We start from the raw sequence: 16,597 nt of genomic DNA on the forward strand, positions 1-16,597 counted from the left end.
ATAGGTGTCTAGGATAAAAGCAGCAAGGTGCGAGTTATCACACATACTAACTACACAGTTAATGCAGCGCAAACGAGTAAAACTTGATCATATCACGATAGAATTCAAAATTTGGTATGGTTGTAGTTAGTTTCCGGTCAAAGGGAGTTGATACTAAAACCATCGTTATCTTGGGAAAGATCATACATGTAATTAAGGTGACATATATATATATATATATATATATATATATATATATATATATATATATATATATATATATATATATATATATATGGGGAGGTGATAACAAGTAGTGGTGATGTGAGAAGGAGATGGAGTGAGTATTTTGAAGGTTTGTTGAATGTGTTTGATGATAGACTGGCAGATATAGGGTGTTTTGGTCGAGGTGGTGTGCAAAGTGAGAGGGTTAGGGAAGATGATTTGGTAAACAGAGAAGAGGTAGTAAAAGCTTTGCGGAAGATGAAAGCCGGCAAGGCAGCAGGTTTGGATGGTATTGCAGTGGAATTTATTAAAAAAGGGGGTGACTGTATTGTTGACTGGTTGGTAAGGTTATTTAATGTATGTATGACTCATGGTGAGGTGCCTGAGGATTGGCGGAATGCGTGCATAGTGCCATTGTACAAAGGCAAAGGGGATAAGAGTGAGTGCTCAAATTACAGAGGTATAAGTTTTTTGAGTATTCCTGGTAAATTATATGTGAGGATATTGATTGAGAGGGTGAAGGCATGTACAGAGCATCAGATTGGGGAAGAGCAGTGTGGTTTCAGAAGTGGTAGAGGATGTGTGGATCAGGTGTTTGCTTTGAAGAATGTATGTGAGAAATACTTAGAAAAGCAAATGGATTTGTATGTAGCATTTATAGATCTGGAGAAGGCATATGATAGAGTTGATAGAGATGTTCTGTGGAAGGTATTAAGAATATATGGTGTGGGAGGCAAGTTGTTAGAAGCAGTGAAAAGTTTTTATCGAGGATGTAAGGCATGTGTACGTGTAGGAAGAGAGGAAAGTGATTGGTTCTCAGTGAATGTAGGTTTGCGGCAGGGGTGTGTGATGTCTCCATGGTTGTTTAATTTGTTTATGGATGGGGTTGTTAGGGAGGTGAATGCAAGAGTTTTGGAAAGAGGGGCAAGTATGAAGTCTGTTGGGGATGAGAGAGCTTGGGAAGTGAGTCAGTTGTTGTTCGCTGATGATACAGCGCTGGTGGCTGATTCATGTGAGAAACTGCAGAAGCTGGTGACTGAGTTTGGTAAAGTGTGTGAAAGAAGAAAGTTAAGAGTAAATGTGAATAAGAGCAAGGTTATTAGGTACAGTAGGGTTGAGGGTCAAGTCAATTGGGAGGTGAGTTTGAATGGAGAAAAACTGGAGGAAGTGAAGTGTTTTAGATATCTGGGAGTGGATCTGTCAGCGGATGGAACCATGGAAGCGGAAGTGGGGGAGGGGGCGAAAATTCTGGGAGCCTTGAAGAATGTGTGGAAGTCGAGAACATTATCTCGGAAAGCAAAAATGGGTATGTTTGAAGGAATAGTGGTTCCAACAATGTTGTATGGTTGCGAGACGTGGGCTATGGATAGAGTTGTGCGCAGGAGGATGGATGTGCAGGAAATGAGATGTTTGAGGACAATATGTGGTATGAGGTGGTTTGATCGAGTAAGTAACGTAAGGGTAAGAGAGATGTGTGGAAATTAAAAGAGCGTGGTTGAGAGAGCAGAAGAGGATGTTCTGAAATGGTTCGGGCACATGGAGAGAATGAGTGAGGAAAGATTGACCAAGAGAATATATGTGTCGGAGGTGGAGGGAACGAGGAGAAGAGGGAGACCAAATTGGAGGTGGAAAGATGGAGTGAAAAAGATTTTGTGTGATCGGGGCCTGAACATGCAGGAGGGTGAAAGGAGGGCAAGGAATAGAGTGAATTGGAGCGATGTGGTATACCGGGGTTGACGTGCTGTCAGTGGATTGAATCAAGGCATGTGAAGCGTCTGGGGTAAACCATGGAAAGCTGTGTAGGTATGTATATTTGCGTGTGTGGACGTATGTATATACATGTGTATGGGGGTGGGTTGGGCCATTTCTTTCGTCTGTTTCCTTGCGCTACCTCGCAAACGCGGGAGACAGCGACAAAGCAAAAAAAAAAAAAAAAAAAAAAAAAAACAATATATATATATATATATATATATATATATATATATATATATATATATATATATATATATATATATATATATATATATATTTTTTTTTTTTTTTTTCCAAAAGAAGGAACAGAGAATCGGGCCAGGTGAGGGTATTCCCTCAGGGGCCCAGTCCTCTGTTCTTAACGCTACCTCGCTAATGCGGGAAATGGCGAATAGTTTGAAAGATAGTTTGAAAATATATATATATATATATATATATATATATATATATATATATATATATATATATATATATATATATATATATATATATATATATGGCCATCTTTCGGCTGCAGATATCACTTACAATATGAAACCAAATCATTTATCAGAAACTTTGATTGTAAAAATGCATTCCTGCATGCTATCTCCATAAGCTTTGCACTTTATCGTTGGGGTACATATTTATGTTCATCTTAAAGCATTCGTTGCCTGAACTACAATTATGTGGCACACAGTTTTCCATTTTCTCTAATCGTTTGTAATACATTCCGTTTTTCTTAATTGTTTTTTTCTATTTTTTTCCTAGCAGCAAGATTATCGCTTTCTTTATTCATATCATTATCATGGTATTAATATTCATTGTTGTTTTAGCATCCTCTGCTGATGCAAAGATTTGAGGAGCATCGCAACGTAGTATCCATGCTATTTTTACGTCACTGCATGATTGTAGTCTTACGTATGTACTGCTATATGCAATGTCTGTAATATCAAAACATCAGAATATTTGCTATAACTTTTCATTAGTATTTCTTGTGATAACAAAGGTTATGCTGTTTTACCCTCTTCTTCCTTCATCATCTCATTTTGACAGTCACTTTGAGAGTCGTTTAGTTAAGGACTAATCAAAATATTTGTCCAAATTAATTACTTATAGCCATGGCATCCATTTGTACGTGTTCATCATTTTATATGCAGTTTCCGATCACATAATCACAGCTTGTGATTTTAACTTTGTAATTCCTTTGAAATATTGCTTATGTTTTCAGTATAATTGAGGCAATTACACATACACACACACACACACACACAGACACACACACACACACACGTTAGTTTGGAGTCGAACTCGCATGGGCTTGATTCTTGGAGCAGGTAGTCGGCTCACATCCAAACCAAGTGTTCATCCTCCCTGGGGCTGGTCGATAAATGAGAGCCTGAGCTTGGCAAAGATGTGTGTGTGTGTGTGTGTGTGTGTGTGTGTGTGTGTGTGTGTGTGGATATACACAAAAAGGAGTAAACACATGGTAGATATATACAAGCTTAAGAGAAGGAGCAACACGAGTGTAAAACTCTCTCCCCGTAACATAAATAGGAATCACACACATACTGTACCATTATACCTAATCCGTCGTCAGAGCCCCAACTTAGGGGAACGAGGATAAAACTAGTATAAAACTGGTGGAAATACAAACAATGAATTCAAGTAAATGGATAAAAAAATATTTGGCAGTCTGTTCACATCCTACATGTATATTAGGCCAAAGCTACGATATGTTTCTCACTTTGGGTCACCTCGCTTAAAGAAACACAAAGACAACAATAGAGAAAATCCAGAGAAGGGCAAAAGAAACACAAAGACACTAATAGAGAAAATCCAGAGAAGGGCAACAAAGATGGTCCCAGAACAAAACGAGATGAGTTAGAGCAAGAGGTGAGACACACAAGTTTGTTCACCGTGTAAGAGAGAAGAGTAAGGTTTTTAAACAATAGTGAAACCAATTGAGGTACAGAACTCAAACAAGGAAGGAAGCAAGAGAACAGTAGAATAAGGTAAATATGAGAAAAAAAATGCCTTTAGAGTAACAGAGCAATAAAAGAAATGATAGAGCCAAATAAAAAAGAAAAAGGCTAAGAAAAAGCACAGGAAATTTGTTACGATAGAAAAGGTAAAAAAAAAAAAAAAATAATGGATGACGGCATCACGAGCGGCCGACTTGTATGTGGACAGTGATGGCGTGCCTTCGAACACGGCTCACTCCTCTCCCTCGTGAAGACAAGGACGGCTCGAGCACCGTGACGCTATTCGGTACGGTCGTCTTCCACCTTCTTGCTGCGGTACCCTTTATGTCTAGCCGCTCAGCGGTAACTAACGAGCCACGTGCACAAACAATGAATTTGAGCGCTTGCAAATCGCCAAGTAAACCGACCTGAACTGGACGACCATAGCGAACGAGGAGGCAGGCAGATACCCAGGGAAGCTCGCGTTATTTTTACAGCCTCCTCTCTCCTCCTCCTCCTCCTCCTTCTGCTCTGATTCCGTGCCTTTTCATCTTCGCTATAATCATGTATTTGCTTTAGTCTCTCAGTCCTCTCTCTCTCTCTATTTCCTATTTCCTGTTTAAACTTTGCTACTTCTCCTTCGTTTTGATTATATGTTCACTCTGTCCTGTCTTCAGTTTGCCTATTTCATCACTCTTACTATGATTATTCTCATACTCCTGTTATGGTCTAACTTATGACTTTATAGCGTAAAGAAAAAAGAAAATGCGTCTCCACTTTGCTACTCCAGACATCACTCTGCTTCCCCTGTCTTCTGTCTACTATCCATTCTGTTTTGATTCTAATACTGTATTCCATATAATCCTTCTTTCATTCTCTTCATTTATTCATTACCGCTTGTATGTTCACTATATATTGGATTAGCTGCATCTTACACCATGACTCGTCGTTTTCCATCTGGTTATTTGTATTGTCCATACACGTGTACCTTCTTTAAAACCTTTTCTCTACTTTCTTTTTGTGAATCCCCTTACACTCTTTCTTTCTATCGACTATTCATCAATTCTCTTTCAAAAATTTAGTTATCACTTCCCACGGCCCTCCAGATTATATCTACCTAACTCCTCTGCCCTCAGTGACCTCATTATCTTTATCATTTATGATAATATATTTAGCTATAATCGTTCTCTTCTTTTCTTTGGTCATGTGTGTGTTTTGGTCAGTTAACATCCATACTCTAACATATAATGATACACTTTCAGGCCAGTCAGTACTGTAGTGGATTACGATTCTCAAAAAAAGTAGATGTGTAGAGTCGAATATCATTTAGACATTCCTAAAATCTATAAACACAGGTTATTAGTGTGTTGATTTTTTTTCATAATCTCAGTAAATTCAACACAAGGTATAAACCATATACTAATTTGAATTATGGTATTTACTGCTGTCGATTATTTTTCGAGACTTACAGCTTGAGGAGCAGGCGAGACTGCACCTCACATTCGTACACAAGACAATGTGTAATCATAGTCTTTCCTCTCGTCATGTGGGACTGAGAGAAGTACTTATGAATATTTATAGAGCTGTGAATTTCATGTTCATATTATCTGTCCTGCGACTTCTAACAATACCTGACAGCGTATCCACCAGTGTAAGTTGTCTGACTTATAGGCCAAGTTGCAACGCTATTCACATACTAATTGAATGACCAAATGTCTCATTTTTTTTTTTTTTAAGGTTATATATTCATTTTATATACTTATCTCCAACTGAACGTTGTGGGCAGCGTCCGTTCTTGCGTGCGTCTTCTTGTACAAGTTATGGCCACTGTATTGCTAAAGTTACAAGGTCAAAAGTCCTTAAGAAAACATCCTTCTTAAGGACTTTTGACAACCCCACCCCACACCCCCTCTTTTCCTTTGACGATGAATCTTATACAATTAATATTTAACTTGATTTCCGCCACATTCAACCAAAACTTTTCCTCACTAACATGCATATCTGTCCTGTATTTTCATACTAGGATAAATCAGTAACTTTGACGTTTCATAGTAACTTTAGAAGAGTCAGATTGATGGGTAAATAAGGGCTGGATACAGTATTGATAAAACCAGAATAGCATTTCATCATTTTTTTCATCGTATGTTTTCACAAACGATTAAATTTCTCAACCCTAATCAACTTAATTATGTTTCGTCATGCCATCCTTCCATCCTTCCTTCACGTCTTCTCTACTCCCTACTTCCTAGCCTTTTTATGATTTCAAACTCCAGGTTCATCTGCCTCCATCCGATTCCGCCGTTTCAAAACCACAGTATGATAACCATAGTCGACATACGAGTGCGTGTGTGGTAACCCAACGGTTCACTTGTTAACACATGGAAATGTAGAAGGATGAGCATAAAAAGCATCTTTCATGACAAAGCCATCATTTGTTTTCTATGCTTCAGGGGACACATAGATAGATGCACGATGTGACCAATGCATTGAAATTATGTACTTCTGTTTCTAATGCTCAAGTGAAAGAGGACTTGTCTCTTACCAGTCGGAATTGATGGCTTTATCCCGGTGAAAGTATCAGAGTGTTTTGACCTAGTCATGAATTCTAACTCCCATATAAAGGTACAATCGCCTCTTATTGCAAAATCTTGAACCATAGACATTAACATCCAAATTTTCATATGTGTGTCCCGTTTTGAGTTAGATGACACTATCATTACCTATAGATATGAAGGACATGTATAAGATTACTGAGAGCTCAGATATTCAGTACCAGTAGATTCTGTCCAGTTCCGCACATAACTCATGCAGAGTAGACCTAATACAGTGCTAGTTCCAGGCTTCTGGCGGAGTCTTTGATTGGTGTTCTCACTACCTCGAGGACACAAGAGTGAGGCGTAGAGTTTGGATAGTTCTCCTCGGTGTTCGTATCCGCAAAAAAGATTTTGTTTTATCATTTTAAGTTGAGAGACATTCTGCATTGATTCACGAATAACTGAGATGGCTAGAGTTACCAATGACAGTCTCTGAAGGAAATGCTTCAGATGCTGCTTAGCGCTGTTGTGGTAAGGACCCAGACGAGAAAGGATACACCATCTCTTGATTCTTTATTTAGGAGACCCTGACGACCGTTTTCCATCTCAGTTGATTCCGTTTTTTTTCATTATGGTATTATGATACTATAGCATGTTGCCCAAGTTATTATAAAACTTGATTTTCACTTAGTTTTGTCCACCTCTGATGTGCATTGCGTTTTGATAATATCCTAACTAGCATTGTCAAAGGTTAGAACTTCATTGCCAATTAGAACTTCATTACCAAGCACATTGGAGTTTGAAAGTTTCTAGAGAATGCGGGCTATGAGAATAAAAGGAGATTCTTAAGATGTAAGAACAACTTTCTTGTATTTTTAAGAAGGTAGTCTTTTGCAGAACACAAACAAAAAATATATATAAAGGAAAAAAGAAAGCGTTATTGGGGAGATCTAAGAGTCTGTGTCACGCTTCAACATTGTTCGGTGGATAAGAAATACTTTTCTCCAGCCGTCTGCACCGTGGCCTCTAATGCTTCCCACTGAGTGCACGTATGCCTATCTGATTTTGCTCTGTGCATCAGCATCTGTTAAGGAACTGAACTTCCATCCTGATCGTCCCTCTGAGAATTCGATCCACCTTCGGGGAGCTCCTCTGCGTCGGATCTTATCCACACAGATTCTTTTCTCTGCTTATTACCAATTCACTTTTTTTTTTTTTTGCTAGTGCAGAGTGTCTGCGTAAAACACAGTATTCGTTTAACTTCCAGCCAGTGGCTGAAGAGATAAACCATCTACAATAAGCAGTGAACTATCATTGTATCTAAGATAGGTCCAGGTAACTGGAGACGATTATTGCACGTATATCATCTTGATTATTGACTGAAGGGACATAGGTTGAAAAGCTGGAGGATTTGAGACGGTTTTGTTGGAGAACGTTCCGAAGGCCGATACTTGAAGAGAGGTTCGGATATTGTAATAAAACTAGAGGCGTTCCAGAGTCTAAGGTTCAACGTAGGCTCTCCATCCAGCTTGACGAAGGACAGTGCTTTTAATATGTAGTACAGACTTAGTAACCCTTGTAGTACTCCGCTAGACTGTTTAAGAGTTCACTCAAGTTACCTACATAATCCTCTTGGATTCATTCCTGGCGGGTTCACTCAGTCTTCACCGCTTACCTAATTTTCGCAATGAATGATTGGAATCAAAAGGGGAAAAATGCAAGATGATAGTGAAATACTAATGAAGAAAGGAACTAAAACAAATTTGTAAAAATCTAAGACAATCTAAACATACAGATTCAGGGAGAAGGTCACACTGCACAACAGCTTCGTGTTCGGTAACAGGAAGAGTAGCGCATCGGTTCGCTGCTGAATGCTCAACTGGACAGCAGAAAGATTAATCTAATCTCAACTCTCGTTACTTCAACTATTATCAGTCGTTTCGCTTCACCAGTGCTCGTGGCCAGGTGTTTGCCAGTTGCCTTCTTATCTTTTTATTTTACTTCCTGATTGCAGTCGTCCTAGTTAATCTTATATATATATATATATATATATATATATATATATATATATATATATATATATATATATATATATATATATATACTCGTCAAGTTATCTCGATGATATTATCTGATTACAGAGACACTGTGAAATGTATTCTCTTAGACCAGCAGAAGTTATGGGCTTAATCTCTCAAGCATTCAGTGTTAAGAACAAGCGGTTTAAGATCCTACTCGAGGTGGAATTGATTTTTTGTCTTCATAACGTAACTCTTGTCTTATCTCGGCAGTCTGAATACGGATCGAGTATCACTGGTATTCTTAGATCCTAATCGTATAAGATCGTGATACCAGTCAACCGCGTTATCGAAACTAAATTCATTGTCATGTTGGTAATGAACCTGCCTTATAAAAGTGCCTTCTGTTTCCTATGCATTTCATCTAATGTTTTAGATTCCATCGTTCATCCTTTTTCCTCACCTTCCAGTCTGTCCCTCGGGATTAACAGCAGCGAATACTGTGCGTATCACAGCAAGTAGAGGAGTGAAATAAGCTGTAGGTTAAGCTTTCTTTGTGAGGAGGAGAGAGGCGGAGTGAGGCAAAATGTCACTGAGTGTGCAACGTGAACTATTATTTTCTTTTTAAACTGTGGTATACTAAGAAAATTCTGGCTGTGTGGTAGTTAGCGAAACCTCTTAATCTGAAACATTTTCCCCAGATTGAATTACCCACTGTGATAAGAAGGAAACAGATGAAAGTAATTTAAATGGTATAGATAAAGATATGAGAGGTATGATTTGCGATTGGATTCAAGTAAGTCTTTGGCAGGCTCTCCCTCAGTAATATATTCCTTTCATGGTGTTGAGGATTACTGTGAGTCTTTGATTGGAGGATTGCTATCCTCTATAGATAGGTAGTCTGGGGCTGAGCTCACCCCAACGACGCTCACTATTCCTTGTCCACCTAGTCGTGCGCGCACCTTACCGTTTGTGATCCCATACGTTCTCCAGACATTGTTGGACTCTATTGTGAGGTAGGGTCATGTGCTGATACAGCGCGCAGTTCTCAGTGCGACGATGGTGTCTGGGGTGTTTCCCATCCCTGCGTACCTGTAACTTGAGTGGAACTTCTTATCTATACTTTTCAGTATATTTTCACCGAGTTGCACGGTTGCTGGGGCATCAATCCGGTTTAAGAATAGGAACATAAAACCTTTTATTCGTGTCTGTCTTTTTTAAACAGTTTGAGTCGATAGACTTTGTTACGTTTTCTTTACCAATTTCTTTGTCAGGTCAAAACGTCAAGTTCAGTGTCAATCATTTTCATTTTTCTTTGGCCCAAGTAACTTCACTAGATAAAGATCACTTCGACTTACTATATACCCAAAACTGGACATTTTGTTTTTGCAGATCTTTTCTTTTTCATTCCATTTTTGACCCTCGAGCTACCTGAAGCCTAAGCGTATTTAGAGACTTGCCTGCTAATGGTATACTTTGTAAATCGTACATAATGCTAAGATGTGCTGTACGATATTGGGACTAATAAATGCCGATCAGTCATACACTTCTGGCCTTCTAAATTGTATTCATGGCAATAAATCTGGTGTGTGTTCAGATGACAGCGGTAGTTCCTACCACAGGCGAGCGCATACACCACTTCAGTGCCATAAGTCGTCCATTAATGCACCTTTCCAGATCCACCATCGTGCAAGCTCATAACCAGTCACCGTGTTAACTCAGAGTCACGACCATGACAGCTCACACTCACCGCTGCACCAGATATGTACCACCTCCTCGATAAACCAACAGTCGTGAGAGCTTAGACCCTCCACTAGTTCAACACAGACCCACCAACCACCATACCGTCGCAGACCCTCCACCATCGTACCTATGCAAACCCACCCCCACCTTACCGACGCAGACCCACAACCGTGTCTGCTCGGACCCACACCACTCTGCTTTGACCAGTGATTGATCATTGATTAGATAGAGAAACGCTTTCATGAAACGAACGAATACATTCCTCTTTTCTAACAAATATAACCTCAGTTAGGCGTTCTATGGGGACTGGCGTATATGTGTGCACTTGGGAATTTATCGTGTTTCATTTTTCCCATGGACTCATAGGAATATATATATATATATATATATATATATATATACAATAGGGAAAATCAAAATGTATCTTTGGTAGGTTAATTCTATGAACATTATCAAATTACCATTCAAAGGAAGAATAAGAAGGAAGTTGTGTATTGGGTAAACAGATATCTACGAGAGCATGATCAGATGAACCAGTATGGGTTGAAGTAGTGCAGCCATGGTGTGAGGTATTAGAGGTGAAAACACATCCAGTGTTGGTAGAGTGGTCGTGACAGTCTGGAACATGATAAGGGTGGTTGATGATTTGCTCCAGGTTATTAAGATTACAAAATGTTAGGGCACCACCACCCTCCCCTCTATCTGTGTGGGAGGAATTCAGCCAGACTTTGAGATGTAAGTGGAAGGCTTTTAAGGATATCACGACCTCGTTGCAGAATTATATGTATATGAAGAATGAGATAGAGATTTTATGTACACACACACACACACACACACACACACACACACACACACATATATATATATATATATATATATATATATATATATATATATATATATATATATATATATATATATATATATATATGGGTGTGTGCGTACATCAACTGACATTTGGTAAACAAATGGCGTCCTAGCTACGTCTCTTCGTTCTATATTAACTGACTGTTATATATCTATCCTGTGTCTCCCCTGACGATGTGATCATTACATGAGAGTCCACTTGGGATTTTTCGTGTTTCATTTCCCTGTGGTAAAGAAGGAATTTGTTTAATCACGCTCTCAATTTTGATCTCATCCAACAGAGAAGGGGGCGCCAAGTGAAGATATTCCCTCGAAGGCTCAGTCGTCTGTTCTCAACGCTACCTTGCTAACGCGGGAAATGGCAAATATGTACGAAAGGAAAGATATATATATATATATATATATATATATATATATATATATATATATATATATATATATGAAAGCCGGCAAGGCAGCAGGTTTGGATGGTATTGCGGTGGAATTTATTAAAAAAGGGGGTGACTGTATTGTTGAGTGGTTGGTAAGGTTATTTAATGTATGTATGACTAATGGTGAGGTGCCTGAGGATTGGCGGAATGCGTGCATAGTGCCATTGTACAAAGGCAAAGGGGATAAGAGTGAGTGCTCAAATTACAGAGGTATAAGTTTGTTGAGTATTCCTGGTAAATTATATGGGAGGGTATTGATTGAGAGGGTGAAGGCATGTACAGAGCATCAGATTGGGGAAGAGCAGTGTGGTTTCAGAAGTGGTAGAGGATGTGTGGATCAGGTGTTTGCTTTGAAGAATATATGTGAGAAATACTTAGAAAAGCAAATGGATTTGTATGTAGCATTTATGGATCTGGAGAAGGCATATGATAGAGTTGATAGAGATGCTCTGTGGAAGGTATTAAGAATATATGGTGTGGGAGGAAAGTTGTTAGAAGCAGTGAAAAGTTTTTATCGAGGATGTAAGGCATGTGTACGTGTAGGAAGAGAGGAAAGTGATTGGTTCTCAGTGAATGTAGGTTTGCGGCAGGGGTGTGTGATGTCTCCATGGTTGTTTAATTTGTTTATGGATGGGGTTGTTAGGGAGGTAAATGCAAGAGTTTTGGAAAGAGGGGCAAGTATGAAGTCTGTTGGGGATGAGAGAGCTTGGGAAGTGAGTCAGTTGTTGTTCGCTGATGATACAGCGCTGGTGGCTGATTCGTGTGAGAAACTGCAGAAGCTGGTGACTGAGTTTGGAAAAGTGTGTGGAAGAAGAAAGTTAAGAGTAAATGTGAATAAGAGCAAGGTTATTAGGTACAGTAGGGTTGAGGGTCAAGTCAATTAGGAGGTGAGTTTGAATGGAGAAAAACTGGAGGAAGTGAAGTGTTTTAGATATCTGGGAGTGGATCTGGCAGCGGATGGAACCATGGAAGCGGAAGTGGATCATAGGATGGGGGAGGGGGCGAAAATCCTGGGGGCCTTGAAGAATGTGTGGAAGTCGAGAACATTATCTCGGAAAGCAAAAATGGGTATGTTTGAAGGAATAGTGGTTCCAACAATGTTGTATGGTTGCGAGGCGTGGGCTATGGATAGAGTTGTGCGCAGGAGGATGGATGTGCTGGAAATGAGATGTTTGAGGACAATGTGTGGTGTGAGGTGGTTTGATCGAGTGAGTAATGTAAGGGTAAGAGAGATGTGTGGAAATAAAGAGAGCGTTGTTGAGAGAGCAGAAGAGGGTGTTTTAAAGTGGTTTGGGCACATGGAGAGGATGAGTGAGGAAAGATTGACCAAGAGGATATATGTGTCGGAGGTGGAGGGAACAAGGAGAAGAGGGAGACCAAATTGGAGGTGGAAAGATGGAGTGAAAAAGATTTTGTGTGATCGGGGCCTGAACATGCAGGAGGGTGAAAGGAGGGCAAGGAATAGAGTGAATTGGAGCGATGTGGTATACCGGGGTTGACGTGCTGTCAGTGGATTGAAGCAAGGCATGTGAAGCGTCTGGGGTAAACCATGGAAAGCTGTGTAGGTATGTATATTTGCGTGTGTGGACGTATGTATATGCATGTGTATGGGGGGGGGGGGTTTGGGCCATTTCTTTCGTCTGTTTCCTTGCGCTACCTCGCAAACGCGGGAGACAGCGACAAAGTATAATAAAAAAAAAAATAATATAATATATATATATATAGATATATATATATATATATATATATATATATATATATATATATATATATATATATATATATATATATATATATATATATTCCCAAGCCTTATCATGTTGCTGGGGTATATACATTATCTAGGAAATCAATCTCTTCTCAATACGGCTCATTGACCCGAAGGTATTTCCCGATCTTATATCTCTCAAGACAGTACAATTTCTTTTTCGCAACTTTGGCACATTTTCTATCAGATTCCATGAAACATTATGAAGAACAATGAAGTTCAAAAAACTCGGTGTTTCGCCAGTGCCGATGATACAACTGAGGGAGATATTGATCTAGCTTTTCACGTATCATTTAGCGGTTGGTGTGACACCGTCCGAGCCACTGAAGAATTTAAGAAGTAATAATTTCAACCGGATAAAGTTCCATCATTATTAGCGTTAGAATTCATCATATAGTTCCATCATTACTAATTAGCGTTAGAATTTATCATATAGTTCCATCGTTACTAACTAGCGTTAGAATTCATGATATAGTTCCATCATTACTAATTAGCGTTAGAATTCATCATATAGTTCCATCATTGCTAACTGGCGTTAGAATTTATCATATAGTTCCATCATTACTAATTAGCGTTAGAATTCATCATATAGTTCCATCATTGCTAACTGACGTTAGAATTCATCATATAGTTCCATCATTACTAACTGGCGTTAGAATTCATCATATAGTTCTATCATTACTAACTGACGTTAGATTTCATCGTATAGCTCCATCATTACTAACTAGAGTTAGAATTCATAATATAGTTCCATCATTACTAACTGGCGTTAGAATTCATCATATAGTTCCATCTTTACTAACTGGCGTTAGAATTCATCATATAGTTCCATCTTTACTAACTGGCGTTAGAATTCATCATATAGTTCCATCAATTCTAATTAGCGTTAGAATTCATCATATAGTTCCATCATTACTCACTAGCGTTAGAATTCATCATATAGTTCCATCATTACTAATTAGCGTTAGAATTCATCATATAGTTCCATCTTTACTAACTGGCGTTAGAATTCATCATATAGTTCCATCAATTTTAATTAGCGTTAGAATTCATCATATAGTTCCATCATTATTAACTAGCGTTAGAATTCATCATATAGTTCCATCATTACTAACTGGCGTTAGAATTCATCATATAGTTCCATCTTTACTAACTGGCGTTAGAATTCATCATATAGTTCCATCAATTCTAATTAGCGTTAGAAATCATCATATAGTTCCATCATTACTCACTAGCGTTAGAATTCATCATATAGTTCCATCATTACTAATTAGCGTTAGAATTCATCATATAGTTCCATTATTATTAACTAGCGTTAGAATTCATCATATGCTGAGAAGTATTACTGTGGACATTTCGCGAAATCATCTTATTCATGAAACGTTGGTTATCAAAAAAGCTGCTTTTCAAATGTGATTATGGTTTTTGTCTCATCATTTACCCTGTGGAACGTTGATTACCCTAGGATGCAAAATGCATTATCACCACATTCGAAATATAATCAGAAACTGTATCTGATTCTCCGTGATTTGTATTTTTCCCTGATACGCGACCCCTCGCCATGTACTTATTGGTATTTACATTCAAGATGATCAGCTAGGGATGGATGAACCTTCCATTCCCTTCTCATGAGGGCGTCTGGAAAATTCCTGTACAGAGGATGAGTTCTAGTGAGGTGCTCACATTACTCCTTCGTTAGCGGGAACTGTCTATATAAGCTTCATGTACTGTGAATACAAAAAGAACGATATATCTCGTTTTGATAAATCCTTGACACACATTACCTATAGGACGGCAACACGCCGTCCTTTCTAGTCACCCAAAGCTGGACTGACAGACACAGGTTCGTCAGGCCTCTCATAGAAGAAGAAAAAAAAAGACCTTTGTACATATCTGATACCTATACTTAATCATTCGAGCGAATGGGACTTTCAGGCTTTTCTAACTGCGTACAGAGTTCAAGTGTGACATTTTTGTCGCATTATGAGAGGCAAGCTGATGCCTCACGCACCCAGAACGTGTTTGAGGAAGCTGGGAACCTCTTTAAGTTAAAATCAATGCTCGACTGTTGACGATCATGTATTGGTGAAGGTTATCAAAGCTTGGCTGAGGTTCTCATCGTGTATATGTTCTACTCGTAAGATCGTAGGAAGTCATAATCCATGATGATATCTTGTATATATATATATATATATATATATATATATATATATATATATATATATATATATATATTTTTTTTTTTTTTTTTTTTTTTTTTTTTTTTTTTTTTTCAAACTATCCGCCATTTCCCGCGACAGCGAGGTAGCGTTAAGAACAGAGGACTGGGCCTTTGAGGAAATATCCTCGCCTGGCCCTCTTCTCTGTTCCTTCTATATATATATATATATATATATATATATCATCATACTTAATCGCCGTCTCCCGCGTCGGCGAGGTAGAGCAAGAAAACAGACGAGGAATGTCCCAACCCACCCACATACACATGTATTTACATAAAAGCCCATACACGCGCATATACATACATATACATTACAACGTATACATACATATACATACAGAGACATATACATGTATACACATGTACATATTCATACATGCTGCCTTCATCCATTTCGTCGCCACCCCGCCACACATGAAATAGCATCCTCCTTCCCCAGCGAGGTAGCGAAAGGAAAGGACAAAAAAGGCCACATTCGTTCAAACTCAGTCTCTAGCTGTCACGTGTAATGCACCGAAACCACAGCTCCCTTTCCACATCCGGGCCTCACAGACCTTTCCACTCTCTGGCAGTCTCATAAAATACATTCTTAGGATGTTCCACAAATCATTCCTGTCAACCTTTCATACGCTTTCTCCAGATCTATAAATGCCACAGACAATTCCTTCTCTTTCACAAAGTTTTCATCAGACACACAATTTTCAGAGTAAATATCTGTTTCACACACTCTCTAGCACTCCCACAGCTACATTGCTCTCTCTGATCTGATGCTCTGTGCCTTCCCTCACCTCGTAGTCAACTTTCTCTCAACCAACCTCCCAGGTTATACTCGACTAGTTTCATACCAATGCATTTCGAGCATTGACATATGACCCACTTAACCTACCTCATTTTCATGCAGGGGAACAGTGCATGCATTTCCTCAATCCTCAGAAACCGAACCTTGAGCCATAAATGCATTCAAAATCCTAAGTAACCAATCAACAACAATGTCACACCCTTTCTTAAGAAATTCAAGTGCATTCCCATCCACCCCAGCCGCTTCACCACACTTCATCTTACGCAGCGCTTCCACCATTTCTTCACTTATCACCAAACCATTCGTTATGAGTCTCT

This window comes from Panulirus ornatus, chromosome 18 (genome assembly GCF_036320965.1).
Source record: "Panulirus ornatus isolate Po-2019 chromosome 18, ASM3632096v1, whole genome shotgun sequence".
NCBI lineage: Eukaryota > Metazoa > Arthropoda > Malacostraca > Decapoda > Palinuridae > Panulirus > Panulirus ornatus.